This window comes from Bos indicus, chromosome 7 (genome assembly GCF_029378745.1).
Source record: "Bos indicus isolate NIAB-ARS_2022 breed Sahiwal x Tharparkar chromosome 7, NIAB-ARS_B.indTharparkar_mat_pri_1.0, whole genome shotgun sequence".
Lineage (NCBI taxonomy): Eukaryota > Metazoa > Chordata > Mammalia > Artiodactyla > Bovidae > Bos > Bos indicus.
This window is the reverse complement of record NC_091766.1, coordinates 93,407,449-93,422,177: the sequence shown is the minus strand read 5'-3', so window position 1 is coordinate 93,422,177 and position 14,729 is coordinate 93,407,449. Positions and strand designations below refer to the sequence as shown.

Here is a 14,729-nt window from a genome sequence, read left to right as displayed (position 1 = left end):
CAAATTATGAGGGAGAGTAGAATTCACCTTAACAATAGATGTGAATTTGAGTAATGGTATATATAAACCTGAGACAAGAATGATTTACATGTATACACATTAAGTATGAGTCTGTAGCATCTAGCCTGTGACCAGTCCTTAGGAAACTGTGCAGTTTGTATAGTACTTGATCAATTAAGTTGAGACAAATGGACATGCTCTTAAAACTGAATGGAAACAAAGATAGATGATACGCTAAGAGAAAGTCATGAGTTTATACAGCTGAATTAACCTGCTTATTGCTCCCCGACACAGTGTGACTTGGGGGTTACCTTACCCTGTGACCTTTCCTCACAACTGATGGAAAAGGAAAGATACGGTCATACCAAATATTTCCCTGTGGTGAAATATTTTTGTATCTTCACAACTAACTAGCTTGCCAGCTGATTCTCCAGCTGCTCAAATACAAGATGAACATATTCAAAGGAATCTCACTGCTGAGACTTTCTGGAAGGAGGCCGATCATCAGCTCAAAAACTGAAATACTCGGAAGAATCTGATTTGGGCATCACTATAGATTCAGAACCCTCCTAACTTCCTTCTAATGAGCAAGTGCCAGAAATCTACATGAATGAGATGTGAAAAAGGAAGGGTAAAAGAAAAAGCAATAATGTGAATGAAACAAATAACTCGGAATTTCAAAAATAAAATAAAAATCCCTACAGTAGTTCAAATGAGTTCTTTCACTTCCAAAATGAAGGGTGCTTCAATTCCATGCAAATAAGTATTGCCTTCGAATTTCTAGGCATGCTGAATCTTGGCTTCCTCTGAGCTGATGATAACTTGAAGAGATCAGCGATTTTTCCACCAGTCTTCTAAATTGTGCATTTTTATCATAACTACACTATGGAAGAAAGAAGAAACTAATGACATCAGTAAATTGCGCAGAGCTCCTATTTAAGTCAGTGACATACTGAGCACATTTGACACCTGGAGCCGATCATTTTTAATATCCCCATTCTATACAACAAAATTATTTTCAGCAACTATCATAAAACGAAATGAGTAATGAGAGTGATGGGGGTGATGCCTGGGGGGCGTATTCAGTGATAGTTTTTTCCATTGAACCTTGTGCATCTAGTCACAGCAATAAAAATTATAAATAATAAAATAAGTATTTCAGCACCAAAAAGGGAAAAAAATGATTTATGCTTTTAAAATATGTCGGTATATTTCTCTAAGAAAAACAAGAAAGAAATCTTTAAATGAAAATTTTTCAGCATATATAAAAACTCCAAGTGGTCATTTGGAAGAAAAGACACAGTAACTCAAGTTCTGTGTCTTCATCTCTATCTTGCTGTGCTGGCGCTGGTTATTTCAGATCTACTGTTTAAACACAGGAATATGTCATAGTACAGGAGTTGGAGATACCAACTGCACTTACAGCCACGTTAAACAACTTGAGAGTGCTTGCAATCTTACTCTTGAACTTCATCTTGCAGTGAACACATACAGCTTAATTTCCACGCAGAATACAATGTATATTAAAGAATAAGTAATAATATGTGCTAATTTGAAGCTTGTGTATGGATAGTATTAAAATACAAGTGTAACCACAGTAGCAGTCATTTATTATTTAGACCCATGAAAGATTTTTCTGGTGGGGAGAAGTATTTTATTATCGATATTGTTCAGAATTGCTGATACATCATAATAGTAAAAAAAAAAAAAAGAGCAGGCTAACATTTTGTGGGTGTTAGTACTGTTTTTAAATTCTCTGCTAAAAATGTACCTTCTTACTGCCTGATCTTCAGGCAGACTTCTTCGACCTCCCTTCCATCAGTATGCTATTGATTTAAATTATTATTATTTTTTTAATCAGTAAAGTGACAGTCACAATAAGACAGTGACTTTTGTCTCACTGTGTAGTGATAAGTTCCAAGACTTTGTAGAACCACAGTGAATATAAAACAACTGCCCTTTGGAATATTTTTCAAAAAAAAATATTTATATTGCTTTGGTTGTTCTTTTATTCATATATTTGTATACATTAGGGCCTCCACTGAATTTCTAAAGAGTCCTTCTTTTCTTTAGTGAAATGATCATTCTTCTTATCTTTCCCTGAATGCATGTTTACATTATTAGAGTTGTCTAAAATATAATAAAAATTCTTCTGTCTTCTACAGTACTGTTTTTAGCAAGCATCTGAAAGCATCCATGAGGATTGTTATAGAAAATAACACAGCTATGAGTAATCCTGTTCTGGGCCAATGACCTTTTCAAGCATGCTATTATCCAAAAGGGTACAGAAGAAGAGAGAAGCACAAGGATGTAGGCCTTGAATTCCAGCTGCAACAACAAAAATTCCCTGATTATCAGTAGGTCAAGAAATCGGGGAGGGGTTTGATTCACATAAGCCCTGTACTTTGGGGGCCAGTCACAGTTAAGGGTGATCTGTCGCTATATGCCGCTCATGTTTAGGGTAGGCCTTTAATTCAGAGGCTTTACTCCAATCTTAAGAACTGGTTGATAGAATTGTAGTTATTATATTTAAATAATCTCCGGTAACTGTCAGAACAGGCCAGGTTCCACAACTCTTGACGAGCACAAAACCGGTAGCAGCTTTCACAGAATTGGCACATTCTTTGACTTGGCAAACAGGGTGTTTAAAGCTGTTTTTACAAAAATTTCCATTATTTTTACAAAAGCTGCTACAGAATTTAAGCTTTTTTCACATTTCAAACGTATGTGTGTTTGTTTATGGACAGATTAAAAACCAAAGGGAAAATAGGAAAGCATCCCAGGTTTTGCGCTAAATTTCCACCCAAATAGGTATGCGTTGAGACTTGCAATGAGAGTACGTGAATATCTGTATTTAGATTAGTTAAACAGACCTTTATTTTTTCAACTCCAAAGTTTCTTCCAGTGTCTGTAGTCTTGAGCCTTGACTCTTTATTGTAGCTATCTTGTGAGTACATGTGAATCTCTATTTGAATTTTTTTAAGTTTTTTTTCTTTGATAGTGTTTTCCTTAAAAACATCCTCAGTTAATTTTTAACAATTTTTTCTCCTGTGAGGAAGCTAATGCAAATCACTAATGAGAACAGAAACATCTGAGCTGATGTTTATTGTCCTTGAGATGCTTGCCTGTTTGGGGTCTGGAGGAATCCTAGAGACTGCTATTGAAATGAAACCCACCCGCCTATGGACTCACTGCCTCTGGCTAAGAACTCTCTCAATTTCTATCATTTTAGTTACTTCCTTCTAGAAACTGGTTGAAAGCAGAGTTGGGCTAACCCCAGGGCCCTTAGCCATCCTCCCCAAAAGACAACCTTTACAAGGAAGCAGAAGGAATAAGCATACCCATGTCCTTAAACATCCCTCTCTGTCATGTTGGTCAGTCGGTGAGACTGTGGACTTGGGAGTCACTAGGACCCTTGTCAGGAGGCTCCATACTGTTCGAGCACCCCAAGAATAGGAACATCTCAAAGACATCTGCTGGGTTCCTAGAGGAATAACGCCCAGGCCATGGGGATGGTGGAGGTACCACCGGGTCTCATGACACAGCCTAGCACCACCAATAAGAAAAATGTTTAAATTCATCATTCAGTAGTGAGTACTAAATGTTTAAATTTAGCACACAATTCTAGAAATTCAGTGAGAGGGAATCTGATATTTCACAAATTTTTTAAAGATATTCAGAGTGAGGTTGTCCCTAATATAATAATTTTCTTTGACTTCTAAAGATATATCTGAGAGGAAAAAAGCCTTATTTTAGCACATCGTTTCTCAGGCACTTAAAATTTTAACATGTGCGATATAGAGGATTCTTACATGAATATATACTAAATTTTTTTAAAGTCTTGATTTGACAAATAAGCTGTGGAGCATATATCTCAGTTCCTCCAAATAATTATGTTTGTTTTCCAAACAGAAGGAAGATACAGCAGCTGAATTAGTTGCCCATTTTTATTCATAAAATGATAATTAGAGAAGGTATAAAATCTGGCATGTCAGTATTTAAGCAAGAATACTTGCTTGTTTTTAAGCATCTAGTGAAGTGCCGACTCTCTTTTATATTTCAAAATAACATTTCAGGCCTTTGTCTGTATATGTCTGCAAAGCGTGGTGTGTATTACGATTCCAACTAAGAGTCATCTGAAGATTGATCTATATAATATTTGTAGCCAGAGGTGATAACAATAGAAGTGCTTTAACAATAGCTTCCATTTATTCAGTGTCCGCTATGTGCCAGGCACTGTCTTCATGACAGTCATTCAAGGTACAGGTCTTATTATTCACATTTAACGTATGGGGAAACTCAGGCTCATAGGAAATCAGTTATTATCTGGACCATACAAGACTAGTAAAATTGGGGCTCATGCCAGCTCCTATTCTTGACAAATGAAAATCTGGAACTCTGGACCTGAGGTGAGTACCGGGACGGGCAAGACTGATCTGTGGTCTCTAGGGGTCAGAGCCCAGGATGACTCCAGAGGTGAAGCAGAATGAAGGGTTGAAGAACAATTTCCCTGCATACTGGCCCTGGCACCGGGCCATGCTGCCAAGTTGCTTCAGTCGTGTCCGACTCTGTGCGACCCCATGGACTGTAGCCTACCAGGCTCCCCCGTCCCTGGGATCTCCAGGCAAGATCACTGGAGTGGGTTGCCATTTCCTTCTCCAATGCATGAAGTGGAAAGTGAAAGTGAAGTCGCTTAGTCGTGTCCGACTCTGTGCAACCCCATGGACTGTAGCCTACCAGGCTCCCCTGTCCCTGGGATTCTCCAGGCAAGATCACTGGAGTGGGTTGCCATTGCTTTCTCCTGCGCCAGGCCATAGACCTTCACTAATGGAGCTAGGATTTCACCAAGCAGACACTGTCTAGCTCAAAAGTCCCTGTTCTCTCTGTGCTTTGTGAAGCATCCACTAGGTGGCTGATACAATGAGATACAGAGGTGAGTGAGACATGACCTTGCTGCAAAGAGCCTACAGCCCAAAGGAGGGGACTGACACGTGAACAGATCTTAATCCTTTGTGGTATTTGGTCACTATACCCATGTATTGACTGTCAAAGAATAAGGATCCATTGGAGGTGGGGATGGCAATCAGTGAAGGCTGATTGAGGAATTTATCTGAACTGAAGTTTGAATAACAGATAGTAAATATATACACACATGTGCGCATGCGCACACTCACGTGTACAGGCATGTACACACCTACACTTACTGTTCACGAGCCTTGCTCTGGCACCTTATCCAAGTCTGCTAATCAGAAGGATAGGTAAGAAGCAGACGCATGTTGTCAGCACTCTATATTTCGCTCGGTCTGACTTTGCAGTCATGTTGACACTCCGCTTAATCTACCGTTGTCCTAAATGGCATGCTGACTTCTTGATTAGGGGTTTCTATTTTGTTATCTGTGCATTAGGCAATGTGCCACTCAGGTGGCAGAATTTGATTATAGTTTTCATCTTCACTTCCTGAATTGCTGTGGATCTTCTCTGGTGTTGGCTGATGTGTGACCTTTGCAGTTTTTGATTTGGAAAAGTTTCCTTGAGAACTAGCAGGATGAACTAACCCCCACCTCAGCCCCAGCTTCTGGTTTTCCTCCATCTTTCTGGTAGTGGCTCTGTGTGCTGCCTCGAAGAAGGCTAAGCCTATGATTACAGGGTCGCTTTATCCAAGAGCTGTGAGGAGTGGGTCAAAAGTGATACCGTCAGCTCCGACATGACTAGTCATTATCTAATGGACCCTTCAGCCTTCATAACTTTAAGTCCAGACAACTTGGGCAAGAGCTGAAGTTTAAACCTGCTGACGAATTTTAGCTAACATAAAATGATATTATCTGTTCAGAATATTTGATAGCCTTTCTCTCTGTAACAAAGTCTTTCAGTGTGCAAACTCCTGTTCAGTTTGGGTAGTTTTGTGTTTTTCTTAATATCTCTGCTTATGGACATTACCTGGTAATAGTTGAGAAAATGACCTTGGACTCGATTTCTTTAACTGGAATGTTAAGAAATTGAGCCATAAGAATAAAAATAACATAAAAAGCCTGAGCATGTTTTAAAATAACTGGTTTTTTATATTTTTTGTTCATTCAGTGAATATGTTGTAAATGCCTACTGTGTGCTTGACGTTGCTTTAAGTGCTTGGAATACATTAGTGAACAAAATAGACAAAAATCTCTGCCTTGAATACATTTATATTCAAGAATTATTACCTTCTCTTTGAAGAAGTCAATAATTATTTAATATGTAGGCTGAGTTGTAAGTTCATGTAAGGTGTATATGCAGGTTCTTATTTATCTCAGTGATTTGACCATCTTATATAATTCCTCTATTTTTTTTTTCTGTATTCATTCATTTAATAAGTAGGTGTTAGGCAGGAACTGAGTGAAATACGAGCCTATATACACAGTAGAGACCTGCCTTCAGGAAGCTCATAGTCCAGTAAGAGTAACTGAGACTTGCACACAAATAGCCATGTAGAGGGAGAAGGCAATGGCACCCCACTCCAGTACTCTTGCCTGGAAAATCCCATGGATGGAGGAGCCTGGTAGGCTGCAGTCCATGGGGTCGCTAATAGTCGGACACAACTGAGTGACTTCACTTTCACTTTCATGCATTGGAGAAGGAAATGGCAACCCACTCAGTGTTCTTGCCGGGAGAATCCCAGGAACGAGGGAGCCTGCTGGGCTGCCGTCTATGGGGTCGCACAGAGTTGGACACGATGAAAGCGACTTGGCAGCAGCAGCAGCAGCCATGTAGAAATTTGTGGTAAAAGTCAGGTAGTGTTTCTACAGAATGAAGGGAGAGCAGAGGCGGGTGAGATGGGAGAGATGGGGAGATGGAGGGGTCGAGAGAGAGGAGGACCATTTCAGTTCAGGCACCAGCTTTGCAGCTGCAGTTCAGTTTGCAGCTTTACCAACAAAAGGTAAAGAAAAAGGGCAAACATAGCATAACTAGACTGGCAAACATTAGTACTGAAAGTTCAGTTCAGTCACTCAGCTGTGTCTGACTCTTTGCAACCCCATGGACTGCAGCACGCCAGGCCTCCCTGTCCATCACCAACTCCTGGAGCTTACTCAAACTCATGTCTGTCGTGTTGGTGATGCCATCCAACCATCTCATCCTCTGTCGTCCCCTTCTCCTCCTGCCTTCAATCTTTCCCAGCATCAGGGTCTTTTCCAATGAGCTGGCGCTTTGCATCAGGTAGCCATTGGAGTTTTCAGCTTCAAGATTAGTCCTTCCAATGAATATTCAGGGCTGATTTCCTTTAGGATGGACTGGTTGGATCTCCTTGCAGTCCAAGGGACTCTCAAGAGTCTTCTCCAACACCACAGTTCAAAAGCATCAATTCTTCGGCTCTCAGCTTGCTTTATAGTCCAACTCTCACATCCATGTATGACTACTGGAAAAACCGTAGCTTTGACTAGACGGACCTTTGTTGGCAAAGTAATGCCTCTGTTTTTTAATACCTTTGTTGGTGAAGTAATGCCTCTGCTTTTCAACATGCTGTCTAGGTTGGTCATAGCTTTTCTTCCAAGGAGCAAGCGTCCTTTAATTTCATGGCTGTATGTGAATTTAACACAACTTTTCATTAGTAGTATAAAGTTGTGTGAAATTCAGATTGTGGAGATATTTGAATGACAAGCTCCAAGTGTATACTTATTTAGTAGAAATGAGGGAAGGGAGGGCACCGATGAATTTTTCCTATAGAAATGGCACTAAATATATCCTGTCTAAAAGAATTAAGGTAACATTTTCTCGGGAGGATGATTGGTCCAAGCTAGGACAGCATGCTGTGATGCTTAGAACAGAGAATTCAGTTTGGTGGCAGCTTTCTTGCACAGTGTCTTAAGGTACAATTAAGTATTATGTGGACCAATTCACAGTGGGATGACATAGGCAAGGATGTCTGTGAACTTTCTAAAGAATGCCAGCCTGTTCCTTTACTTTCAGAACACAATTCTGTCAAGGTGACACCTTTAGTTTAAAGAAGAGCCGTTATAATTGGATATTGGGAAACTACAGAAAATTGGAGAACATTAAAGTTTGAAAAGAGAAAAAATATCAAATGAGAACATGACTGGTAACTTAGCACAAGTGTATCATTTTTTATATCAATTTTACAATATAAGTTTATTTTGGAGGATAATTTTTAAAGTCACTGTTTTCTGTTTAATGTCAGATCCAGAACTATGTATCAGTAGACTGTACAATCCATAAATGATCACTAATTTGTAGAAAGTATGTAAATAAATAAGAGGTTGGATTCCTTGCTTAAGAGTGTATCTATACTGCTGCTGCTGCTGCTAAGTGGCTTCAGTCGTGTCCGACTCTGTGTGACCCCATGGACTGCAGCCTACCAGGCTCGTCCACCCATGGGGTTTTCCAGGCAAGAGTACTGGAGTGGGTTGCCATTGCCTTCTCCGATATCTATACTAGGTTCCATCAATAAACACTTAGAAAATCAGTAGATTATTCCTACAGTGCCAGTTTAGGTGTGAAGTAGTCATGTCTGGGTTTAATTGGTAACCACTCTCTTGTGAATGCTTGTGTGCCTGTGCGTGCTAAGTTGCTTCAGTCATGTCCAACTCTTTGCAACCCTAACTAAAAAGCCTCTTGATGAAAGTGAAAGTGGAAAGTGAAAACAGTTGGCTTAAAGCTCAACATTCAGAAAACGAAGATCATGGCATCCGGTCCCATCACTTCATTGGAAATAGATGGGGAAACAGTGGAAACAGTGTCAGACTTTATTTTTGGGGGCCCCAAAATCACTGCAGATGGTGTCTGCAGCCATGAAATTAAAAGACACTTACTCCTTGGAAGGAAAATTATGACCAACCTAGATAGTGTATTCAAAAGCAGAGACATTACTTTGCCAACAAAGGTTCGTCTAGTCAAGGCTATGGTTTTTCCTGTGTCATGTATGGATGTGAGAGTTGGACCGTGAAGAAAGCTGAGCACTGAAGAATTGATGCTTTTGAACTGTGGTGTTGGAGAAGAGTCTTGAGAGTCCCTTGGACTGCAAGGAGATCCAACCAGTCCATTCTAAAGGAGATCAGCCCTGGGATTTCTTCGGAAGGAATGATGCTAAAGCTGAAAGTCCAGTACTTTGGCTACCTCATGCGAAGAGTTGACTCATTGGAAAAGACTCTGATGCTGGGAGGGATTGGGGGCAGGAGGAGAAGGGGACAACAGAGGATGAGATGGCTGGATGGTATCACTGACTCGATGGACTGAGTCTGGGTGAACTCCAGGAGTTGATGATGGACAGGGAGGCCTGGCGTGCTGCAATTCATGGGGTCGCAAAGAGTCGGACACAACTGAGCGACTGAACTGAACTGAACTGAAACTGTAGCCAGCCAGGCTCCTCTGTTCATGGGATTCTCTGGGCAAGAATACTGTAGTGGAGCCGATAACACAGAGTGAAGTAAGCCAGAAAGAAAAACACCAATACAGTATACTAACGCATATATATGGAATTTAGAAAGATGGTAATGACAACCCTGTATGCAAGACAGCAAAAGAGACACAGATGTATAGAACAGTCTTTTGGACTCTGTGGGAGAGGGATGGGGGGGATGATTTGGGAGAATGGCATTAAAACATGTATAATATCATATAAGAAACGAATCGCCAGTCCAGGTTCGATGCAGGATACAGGAAGCTTGGGGCTGGTGCACTGGGATGAGCCAGAGGGATGGTATGGGGAGGGAGGTGGGAGGGGGGGTTCAGGATGGGGAACACGTGTACACCCGTGGCAGATGCATGTTGATGTATGGCAAAACCAATACAATATTGTAAAGTAAAAATAATAATAATAATAAAAATTAAAAAAAAAAAAGCCTACTGTAATGGGTTGCCATGACCTTCTCCAGGGGATCTTCTTAACTCAGGGATCGAACCTACGGCTCGTTCGTTGCAGGCAGATTCTTTACCGCTGAGCCACTGTGAATGCGTAGTACATCAAAAAGACGTCTTGAGTTTCAGAAGCCACAAGCTATTTGTGATGCTATTTTTTAGCTTGGAAGTAATCGTTTTAAAAATACTGATTGGACTTGGGAAGAGCTCATTGGGAAGACAGTAAATAAATTACTAGGAAATAACAAATAGAGTGCAATTTTTTTAAGTTAAAACATCTCTGACTTTGCCATTTGCTGCTGAAATTTTTGCCATATATACATTGGTCTTATTCAAACAACAAGTTAGGTTTTTCTAAAAATATTTAAGGATGTGGGCAACTTTTATGCCTTTATTAGTAGTATAACATGAGCATGAATCTTAACCAAGGCATGAATTTCATAATTATTCTTTAAGAATGTCCTTTATTCCCATGGTAAGTTAATTATGGATCATTTAACATGAGACAGAAAATAGTCCCTACACTGGATAGCAGAGAACTTTAAATTCCATCTTCAGCATTACTGTTGATTAATTGTGACAATGAGCAAGTCACTTAAGCTCTGCATAACCTCAACTTCTGCATCTGTTAAAAGGAAATAATATCTGTCACAAGAGATTTTCCGAGCACTTTGGAATCACAGGCATAAAGATGTTCCATAAATCAAGAGTAGTAGTATTATTACTCATCCAAAATGTAATAAAAGTTTTTTAATGTAGTAACCATTCAGTGCAGATTTAAAGATAGTCTCTGAATTTAGAATTCCTTCCTACTCCTGCTTTTTAGTCTTGAATGTTTACATTATTTCCTTCAAAGCTTCAATCCTTGAAGGTAATTATTGCATTCTTCTGCTTTGTTGAGAATCATTATATTTTATGGCTTCCCTTACCTTCTATTTTAGGTGATTTCTTCTTCATTTTACACGCCCTCTCTCCACCCCCAGAATTTTTACACCTTGTGTCTCTTTTCTACTTTGTACTTCTTATATTTTCATTTGAAAATATTCCCGTGATTTTCTTTTCCTTTAAATAGACAATTGTTTACCTTGAAATTGGCTTTCCTCAGAGTGAAAATTGGAGTCAAAGTTACTTGCCTGTCACTGGTCATTCTTATGAACATTTCTTACAATAAAAAGACAGGCTGCATTTTAGTGAGCAGCCAGATAAAAAACAACTTGGTTTTGAGGACGAAACTGACAAAACAAAAATGAAGAGTTAAATTATGTGAGAAAATCAGACAGTAACTTTGAATTTCAATATTGCATACCAAGAAGATTACCTGTACAAGGTTTCTAGCTGATCATTCCTTTTCCTTGGCTAAAATTGATTTGTGGTGCTACTTTACTCATTTGTCAGATTCACGTATATTCATGGATCTGTCCCTAAGCTCTCTGTTCTGTTCAACTCATCAGTTTGTCTGTTTTTGTGCCAATTCATAGGATTTTTGTTATTAGGGCTTTATTGTACATCTTAATATCTGGCAGGAGAAGTCCTTTTTTAAGGTGTGCTTAGCTATGCGTACTAGACTCCTCCGTATAAATTTTAAAATAAGCTTGAATCCCTTCTAAAAAACCCAAGTGGAATTTTAATCGGGAGAACTGATGCTATATGATTTTTGACACTGTCTTACATATTGCCAGATAAAGTCAAGTACAACAAGATGGCCTTCTTAAACTTTCGGTTTAAAAAATTCTGTGATTCTCAAATAAGCAAAAGACAACTTGTCTTCATTCCTTTGGTGGGATTATAGTCTCATGGAGAATGTCTCCCACCAGAAGAGACGAGCATGTTAGTGAGGCAGCCTGCTAGCATTCTGGTGGCAGGTATGCTGAGAGGATAGAAGGAAGTGGAAGTCAGGATGGGGTGGAAGCCTGGGGGAAGACCTCTTGGTGGAACACTTGATTATGTCAGATTTGGCAGAGATGGAGAACAGGGAGCCAAGTAAGCTGCAGGCACTTCTGAAGAACTCAAGACAGCAAAACATGTTGACCCCAAGGAGGCATCCATACAGCAGCTGCTAAGAGTTACTTAGGAGAGGGGAAAGGGGAAATCCCAAGAACAGTGGTTCTTAACCAAGGCGAATCTCAACCCTCCTCCCCCCACCCCCACCCAGGGGACAATTGTCACTGTTTGGAGTCATTTTTGGTTGTCACAGCTGTTACTGACCAGGGTTCTTGAATTCCCTTAATCGATAGAAATGGAGAAGAAGCAAGACAAGAAGTTCAGACAAGGCTTTGTTGGGACTCATGCTGCAATGTGAGGGAGCAAAAACAAATTAAGTTCCTTTGGTTGCTTTGTGGGCAGGAGTGAGCTGGTTCTTATACAGGGTGAGCGTAGGGGTGGATGTAGGGTTTGGGTGTGAGGGCTGGATTAGGTGGCCTGCCCACCCCTCCGGTGGTTCTCTGTGCAGGGTGCATTCCCGGTCCCCTGCTTTTGCCCCTGGCTCCTCAGAAGTGGCAGCTGGGTTTTTGGTCTTTTTGTATTCTTCTTGTTCATAATTTGCCCCAACTGGGCTGTGGACTCAGTTATTTTTAGTTCCTTATAGTTTCTTTGTATTTTGTTGCTCAAGAAAGTGTTTGTCCTGGGTCAAATCCTGGGTCAAAGGGTCCCAGTTCCTAGGTCCCCCAGCCCGTCTCACCACCCGGCAAAGGGTGTTGTTACTGCATGTAGTGGGTAAAGACAGGATGCTGAACATACCACAATGCACAGAGCAGTTCCACTGCAAAGAATTACCAGCCCCCAAATGCCAATAGTGCTGAGGTTGAGAGAGCCAGGCATAGAAGGAACTTCTAACCAACCCTGGCTGCACATTAGGGTCACCTGCTGCTGCTAAGTCGCTTCGGTCGTGTCCGACTCTGTGCGACCCCATAGACGGCAGCCCACCAGGCTCCCCCGTCCCTGGGATTCTCCAGGCAAGAACACTGGAGTGGGTTGCCATTTCCTTCTCCAATGCATGACAGTGAAAAGTGAAAGTGAAGTCACTGTCGTGCCCGACTCTTAGCGACCCCATGGACTGCAGCCCACCAGGCTCCTCCGTCCATGGGATTTTACAGGCAAGAGTACTGGAGTGGGGTGCCATCGCCTTCTCCGAGGGTCACTTGGGAAACTGGAAAAAAAATACCAATGCCAACCCCGCCACCACTCCTATCCCCCCTCATCCCCAGCTCTGTAAATTCTGACTTCACTAAGGATGGAGTTGTGGGCACTGGTTGTTTTAAAAATTTCAGTGATTTTAAAAAATGTGCACTCAAAGTTAAGAGCTACTGTTCTGGATCCATATAGCTGAGACAGGGAGATGATTTAAGTTTGTTTGCTTTGTTTTGTTTTTTGCATTCTTCATTCATGCTTCCTTGAAAAATTCATACTTATGTACTCTAAATGACATAAAAGGTACAAGAAAATGCTTTTGGGCGTGGTGTGTTTGTGTGTATATGAGATTCATTTGACTTTCTGTTGGAATTCAGGAAGATTACATGTAGTTAAGATCTCGCATTCTCCCCTACCTCCACCCAGAAGACACCATGCTCTGTTAAAACTTCCATCTTGCAAACCAATCTCATAGATATATATTTTGTCTATTTATGAACCTACTAAAGCAAGCACAATGTTTTTGACATTGATGATTTTCTCTCTGTATTGAGATATTTCGAAGCGTAATGTGAGTACAAACCAAATTGTCAATATTTCTGTCAAATCACCCAGCTATTTAGTAAGACTTGGACAACATCTTCTTGCTCAAAACACTGATGCAGCTTGGTTTCTCGTGACGTGAAGTTATGTTATTGATTTTGAAATAGGTTCCCTTTTCCAAACACCAAATCTATGGAGCAGCTGGTGGTGGTTAGTGACCGTCTGCACCAGCAGCCTCATCTTTTTAGCACTGAAAATTAATTTTTCTCGTCTTGGCACATAGAGAACTCAAGTGTGCCCCTTACCTCATTACCTGACACGCTGCAGTGGCACTAGCAGTGGGGGTGTGTAATGGAGCAGCTATTTTGGGCATCAGAAGTAGCAGCATTGGGATGTTACACATGACGAGATACCAGCAAAAAGCCCGCACCCTTTCCTCTGGAAACAAGAAGCTTCTAGTCACATGGATTCCAAATATTTGATAACAATGAATATAACATTAAGGGCTCTGGTTGGGTTTTTCTTCGCCCCTGAAACAACATATCTCTATATTCAAAAGATTAGTGTATCGTGCCAAATAATCATGATGAATATTGAACTGCTCTGTGTATGAATTTTGGAGCTGTGCTCCCAGAGCTTAGTAATTGGTCATTCCTAAGGATTTATCCTTCACCGATTTATACACATTTAAAGGAGCCTACAACAACAACAAAAAAATGTTTCAGTTCTATCACAGGATAAGAAGTGGTGTTTCTGGTACAGTAGAGAGAGTTCTGGACTGGAAGTGGATAAACCTGGGCTTTGATTCCGGATCCACCAGGCATGTTGTGTAATGTTCTTTATTTTGTGATCACTGGGTGTTAACGAATACCTGGTGGAATACCTAATTTGGAAGACCAGTTGGATTATGCCCCCAACTGGTCTTCCAAACTCTAGTCTCTTCAGCAGGAACTTTCTAAAATATAAAAGTTTTCCTGTCACTCCCCAGGCCACCACGTGTGGCCGTGCAGACTGAATTGCTCACGCAGATTTTGTCTGATGCTTCTGTCCCCTGGCTCTTCATTCACGTTGCCCTTTCTGCCTAAAACATATTTCTGTCTTCCTTTTCTTCTGGCTAATCCTCCTTATGCTTTAAGATGCATCTCAGGAATCTCCTCGGCTGGTGAGCCTTCTGATTTTAGGTGCCCTTCTATAGACTTCCCTTCCTCTTGCCTTAT

General features: G+C 40.7%; 1 protein-coding gene across 3 annotated transcripts in view; it reads left to right on the top strand.

The window, feature by feature from the left end:
- Positions 1-14,729, top strand: part of KIAA0825 (KIAA0825 ortholog) — a 430,821-nt gene that overhangs the window by 288,957 nt on the left and 127,135 nt on the right. The window contains exon 21 of one of the 3 annotated variants that reach the window (XM_070792129.1): positions 1-14,729. This exon is cut by the window's left edge and continues 13,919 nt beyond it; it is cut by the window's right edge and continues 56,444 nt beyond it. The exons of the other annotated variants lie outside the window; for them this stretch is intronic. The gene's annotated coding sequence lies outside the window, so the exon portion shown is untranslated. 3 annotated transcript variants of the gene reach the window in all.